This window comes from Triticum urartu, chromosome 5 (genome assembly GCF_003073215.2).
Source record: "Triticum urartu cultivar G1812 chromosome 5, Tu2.1, whole genome shotgun sequence".
Classification (NCBI taxonomy): domain Eukaryota; kingdom Viridiplantae; phylum Streptophyta; class Magnoliopsida; order Poales; family Poaceae; genus Triticum; species Triticum urartu.
Window position 1 is genome coordinate 257921123 of NC_053026.1, and position 6590 is coordinate 257927712.

The 6590-nt window shown below is 40.5% G+C and overlaps 1 long non-coding RNA gene across 3 annotated transcripts; it reads left to right on the forward strand.

Annotated features, from left to right (window-relative positions):
• The first annotated feature begins 2797 nt into the window (after window positions 1-2797).
• Window positions 2798-5610, forward strand: LOC125555869. 3 transcript variants are annotated; one of them, XR_007304924.1, is made up of 4 exons: window positions 2798-3412; window positions 3492-4312; window positions 4752-4788; window positions 5384-5610. It is a non-coding gene; the product is annotated as an uncharacterized LOC125555869 (long non-coding RNA). The 3 variants fall into 3 exon arrangements; XR_007304923.1 differs by having other exon boundaries at window positions 3479-4312; window positions 4752-5610; XR_007304922.1 differs by having other exon boundaries at window positions 4752-5610.
• The last annotated feature ends 980 nt before the right edge of the window (window positions 5611-6590 follow it).

The window sequence follows — 6590 nt, forward strand, 5'->3', positions numbered from 1 at the left end:
GAGAGACGAACATGCACGTTCTGGCGGAGAGGAGGGGCGTGTTCCAATCTGTCTTCTAATAGTCCTTTTCCTTCGATCTCTTCTTTTAGGAAAACAGAGAGACGACCACGTGACCGACTCTAGTATCTTTATAAAACGTTTTATTTCTCTTACATGAAACTTTTTTTCACTTATGGGTGGCATTGGTGGGTAATTCTTACGAACTTTTTTTCACTTACGGGTGGCATTGGTGGGTAATTCTTACGAACTTGAAGGCTAATTTCGATGACGGTGAACCCGATAGAAGCAATGCGTGCTTTATTAGTAGGTAAAGACTTATGTACCTATAAATGATTTTTTGAAAAAATAAAGAGCAAACTATGAGGTAGATGCAGTTCAAAATTGACCCGCTTCTTAATGAATCGGCAGGAATTTGTCTTTTTCACCAGAGGTGGATCAAGGCTGTTGACACCGAACCATTTGGTCAATTGTGAATCAAATATGGCCTAGTATTTATAAAAATAATTTGGTCCAATTCTGCAACAAATATATGGTAGGTCCTTCACAAAAAGAACTCAATTCAGGCACTTGGAAGATGGAAAATGAATTTTTCGTGCAAAGAAAATGAAAACTCCCTTAGGCAACATTGTTTGGAATTCCAAGGTGCACCCTTGTGCACAATATGAGATCATTTGAACAAACTATGCCATGAATGTAGCCATAAGATTAATCGTTTGGCTTGAAAACCCTGAATCTTCATGCATGATAGCTCATTTCTGAGAACACTTTTTTTAAAATAATTGCCATATTACAAGTTTATTATTTTTTCTGGAAACCTGGTCACATATAATGACACAATGCGAAGGTTTTCCAATTTTTTGATTTTTTTGAATTTTTATGCCTGTTTCGAAATGCGATCAAAATGGTGGGTTTGACCGTTCCTAGCTAGTGGTTGAATCTTGGAAAACTTTTGATGTTTCTCTGATTAAATAGATACTTATGTACCTATAAATGATTTTTTTGAAAAATAAAGAGCAAACTATGGGTAGATGCAGTTCAAAATTGATCCTCTTCCTACTGAATCGGCAGGAATTTGTCTTTTTCACCAGAGGTGGATCATGGCTGTTGACACCGAACCATTTGGTCAATTGTGAATCAAATATGGCCTAGTATTTTATAAAAATGATTTGGTCCAATTCTGCAACAAATATATGGTAGGTCCTTTACAAAAAGAACTCAATTCGGGCACTCGGAAAATGGAAAATGAATTTTCCGTGCAAAGAAAATGAAAACTCCCTTAGGCAACATAGTTTGGAATTCCAAGATGCACCCTTGTGCACAATATGAGATCATTTGAAAAAACTATGCCATGAATGTGGCCATAAGATTGATCGTTTGGCTTGAAAACCCCGAATCTTCACCCATGATAGCTCATTTCTGAGAACTCTTTTTTAAAATAATTACCGTATTACAAGTTTATTATTTTTACTGGAAACTTGGTCACATATAATGACACAATGCGAAGGTTTTCCAATTTTTTGATTTTTTTTGAATTTTTTATGCCTGTTTCGAAATGCGATCAAAACGGCGGGTTTGACCGTTCCTAGCTAGTGGTTAAATCTTGGAAAACTTTTGATGTTTCTCTGATTAAATAGATACTTATGTACCTATAAATGAGTTTTTGAAAAAATAAAGAGCAAACTATGAGGTAGATGCAGTTCAAAATTGACCCGCTTCCTACTGAATCGGCGGGAACTTGTCTTTTTCACCAGAGGTGGATCAAGGCTGTTGACACCCAACCATTTGGTCAATTGTGAATCAAATATGGCCTAGTATTTTATAAAAATGATTTGGTCCAATTTTTCAACAAATATATGGTAGGTCCTTCACAAAAAGAACTCAATTAGGGCACTCGGAAAATGGAAAATGAATTTTCCGTGCAAAGAAAATGAAAACTCCCTTAGGCAACATTGTTTGGAATTCCAAGATGCACCCTTGTGCACAATATGAGATCATTTGAACAAACTATGCCATGAATGTGGCCATAAGATTGATCGTTTGGCTTGAAAACCCTAAATCTTCACGCATGATAGCTTATTTCTGAGAACACTTTTTTAAAATAATTGCCGTATTACAAGTTTATTATTTTTCCTGGAAACTTGGTCACATATAATGACACAATGCGAAGGTTTTCCAATTTTTTGATATTTTTTGAATTTTTATGCCCGTTTCGAAATGCGATCAAAACGGCGGGTTTAACCATTCCTAGCTAGTGGTTGAATCTTGGATTTTTTTTATGTTTCTCTGATTAAATAGATACTTATGTACCTATAAATGATTTTTAGAAAAAAATAAAGAGCAAACTATGAGGCAGCTGCAATTCAAATTTGACCTGCTTCGTTTCAAAAGGGCGTAATTTTATCTTTTTCACCAGAGGTGTATAAAAACTTTTGAGAACCTACCATTTTGTCAATTATACATTAAATATGGCCTAATATATTATAAAAATGATGTGGTCCCATTTTGCAAAAAATATATGGTTGGTCATTTACAAAAAAAATCTCAATTTGGGCACTCGAAAAATATAAAATGCATTTTTTGACCAATTTAGATGGTCATAATGTCACACTGTATTCTGATTGGTCTGTTGACGTCTCACGTGGATCATGCATCGAACACCGTCGGATGATCGTGGATCCAACGGCAGTCCTCAGTCCTTCCACACCATCCCTGAAACCCTAGCTCTGCCCTGTGGTGATTTTGCATCCACCCTCGCCTCCTTTCTTTCCCTCTCTCTCTCTTCTCCTACTCCCCCCTTCCAAATCCGCCAAGCTCCTCTCTCGATCCCCTCCCACTCGCTCTCCCCTCGCTCTCCTCGATCCAGATCGCTGTGCTCCTCCCTCCATCCCCTCCGGCCAGATCCCCACGCTCTGCTCCTCCCTGCCTCTCCCCCCTCTGGCAAGATCCAGCGCGTGGCCTCCCTCTCCTCGATCCAGATCGGGGAACCCGGCCACCCCGCCCCCGTCTCCCTCCGTCTCCCACCCATGGAAAGCTCCACCGCCGCCGCCCCCACCCAACGCCGCCACCTCCACCCAACGCCGACCTTGTCTCCACCACCCACACTCCTCCCTCGCCATGGCCGCTCCCAAGGTCGACCACCACTTCAGCAACTTCCTCCTCGACCGCTTGGATGGATGAATGGGGAACCCGGAACCGGCGCGCTGTCGTCCACCTGTTCCTCGAGGGAGGCCGGCTGGCCATGGAGGCCCGAACCCAACTGACGCATGGACGGACAGATGGATGGATGGCCGGGGTGAAACCCTAGCCCCACACCCACCCATCCCCATTCCCATCCCCATGGAGCTCTTCTCTGTTCCTTGGCGAGGGCCCGAGCTTGCTGATGTGGTGGCCCTTGACTCCAGCAAAGCCAAAGGTACATACGCCCCCTCCTTCCCCTTGTCTTCTTCTTCTTCTGGATTTGCCCATCTGATTTGCGCAGTTGGTTTGTGCAGGCCATCACTGTCACCATGGAACAAGTCAAGGAGGAGGCCATCGCCATGGAAGGAAGGTCATGGTCAGAGTTGTGTGTGTGTGTGTTCCAGCCATGGTCAGGTCCAGATTTCGTGCTACTGTATTTACGGAGTAGTTAAGGATGTTTAGGTTGATGGTCAGATTAGCCCCTTTCAAATTTCACATATTAATCAATGGAGCACTAGCAGCCAACCCTGAATGTGTTCTTCCCATATTTCTACAACCAATAGTACCAAACTGCAATTACAAACATGTCACTCCACTAGCTAGCTCGCAAGATGCATGCATTGCAGCGTGAACATGTAACTACAAGCTGCTGATGCATCGATCCATAGTTCTTCCATTTTGTTGAGAACAATGGGAATTCACGTTAGTAGTATTCATTCGCAAATCATTGGGGTTGAGGGACTCAAGTTAAATCATGTTCATGTCCCTATGGTTTGGTAGGTTCACAGTCTAGCACTAGTAGCAACACCCAAGCAATTATTATAGAGGGAGGGAGGTGGCATCCCAAATCATACCTGTATGATATGATTGGGAGGGAATATACTGACTGCTACTGTTACACTTTCTAGTTGATTTCTTTTAACAATCATACTTAGCTAAAATCTTCTTGTCCACAACAGAGCAGCCTCATCCTCTTCATGCTGGCTCGACTGCCTCTGATTCTTCCTATTTGCTGCCTTGCCTTGCAGATGCAGTAGCTCAAGGGCGAGGTCGGCGTCTTATCCAGGGCCGACGGGAAGACGCTGTTTGAGATGGGAACACCAGGGTCATCGCCGCCGTCTATGGCCCCTGAGAGGTAGTCTCTTTTTCTTTGCACACCAACTCTTCTATTCGATGCCATGGCTGTTAGGGATTTGGCCCCTGAGAGGTCTCTAGTTAATGATCGGTATTGAGAGATTTTGGAGGTTACTTATGCTTATTGTGTATCACATTGAAAAAGAAAAATGCACAATGAGCTTACCTTTGTATGTCAGGATTTTTTCTTCATCGGTTACCCTTCGTTTAGCTGTACTTTATTTTCGTACAGAAACCAATCTTAGTGTTCTTCCTATTTGCATTTGATTATGTTTTTAAAATTCCCTAGTAGAACTATATATAACAATGTGGGTATGTGTTTTCTTCTTTCAGTGTCTATAGTGCATTTGCATGATGTTGTATTATGTGTTAAAGAATATACATTAGCTGATTTAAACAGCTGTTTTCCTTCGCCTAATCAAATGCCCTTTGTTTTGCAGTATGCATACCCGGGTCAAGCTTGCGGTCATGGTGAAGGTGCTGATCTGGGTTTCCTATCTTCATAAGTAAAATGTTTGCTTGCTACCTTCTATAGGGTATTGCTTTCTAATCAAGTTCTTGAACACAGGAGTTATATATACAAATCATGTGCTATTTATACACTGATAGCCATTTTCTTGTCTACTTAGCCGAATCATGTCTTTGTGTACTAAACATCAGTTACTAGTATTTGGCTTCTATGTGCTAATTAAACCTGGTCAGCATGCATACTTCTTTGATGTTGCATAATATTGGTGTCAAAGGGGTTATTTTAAACCAGATATGATCTACTGGAACATTTTTTTTTGCTATTCAAACATTTAAATTCTGGTTCTTTGTTTCAAACATCGAAATGCTGTTTACTTTGTCCTTCTATGCTTAAATAATAAAAATGTCACATTTATAGGATTGTAAACCTGATGTGATTGGAGTAGAACTTACTTGCTGCTGATAGTTACTACTTGTATCCACTGATTTCTACGCCTCATTTTGCTTGTTTTACTTTATTTATGCACACAAACTGCCTACAAGTTAATGTGCTTTTAGATTTGCCTTTATTCTGCTCCTAACCATATTGTTTGATAACTTGCAGATGCTGTACTTCGTTCATGTTTCGTCGTGGGCTCCAAGAAGTGAAGAAGCATTGAGTTCTAGCTCATTGGAGATAGTTATACTTTGATAGATATTTGTATTTTGATATTTAGTTGTGTTCTTGGTGGCTGTAAACCTGATGTGAAGTATGTCCGATTATAAACATGGTGTGAACTATGTTTAATTGTAATGTGCCAAATTTGGTTTTTTTGATCTATTGAAGTATTACTTCTGTTTTCAGTCAGTTCTGATTTAAATATTTGTTTTTATTTACTGGAAAATCAAAATTTGAAGAACATGACTCTGACCATTGGGACCCACTCAAACCCATATGACTATTGGATCTGTCTTAAAAAAATAAATGTAATTAAAAAAAGAAATGTAACTGTTGAGCCAAAAAGGCCATGGCCCAAAAACGAAAGGCCCAATTGTTGGGTCAGGCCAATATAGCAAATTAAAACTATTAGAAAAAATAATACATTAAATGGGCCGAATTAATGGGCTTGGCCCATATGGACACCTAATCGGACTGGGATGAATCTTATCAACGACCTTTTCAATTGGTCGCAATTTTGCCATGTCAGATTGCCACGTCGGATCCGACGTGGCCTGAGCAGACAGCCAGTGACCAAAACAAAAGGTCATGGGTTCAACGACCTTCTGTTTTGGTCGTAAACGCCGCCAGCTTTTGACCTTCTGTTTTTGTCACAAAAAGGTCATAAATGAAAAACAGTGACCTTTAAGTGACCAATAGTCAAGGTCACAAGTTGACATATTTCTTGTAGTGCAAACATGATACAAGTACGTACGTATGAGTACTAGTGTTAAAAAAGAAAGGTGGGGTTTTCCTTCGCGGGATTAATCGATACAAATCCTCATTTGACGTGTCAATTCATGCGTATTTTTTTCTCCAACGCCCAAAGAGCTAACCATCTCACTCCTTGTCGCTTGATTATTGCAGCTCCGTGCAAACCAACCTTCTCACTTCCACATGCATGCGAGGGTATATTAATGTCCTTGGTTGCTAGTATGAGGCAAACCCCATCAATTTTGCCTCGATTAGTGTTAGTGGCCTTTTCCAAAATTTAATTTTGATATACTGGCCTTGTGTAAAAAAATGGAGGTAGTAACTATTTAACTTCCTTCCCCATTGCAGTGACGTCGATGATATCTTGAACGTTGTGGTTTGGCGAAGTGTGTTCGACGGA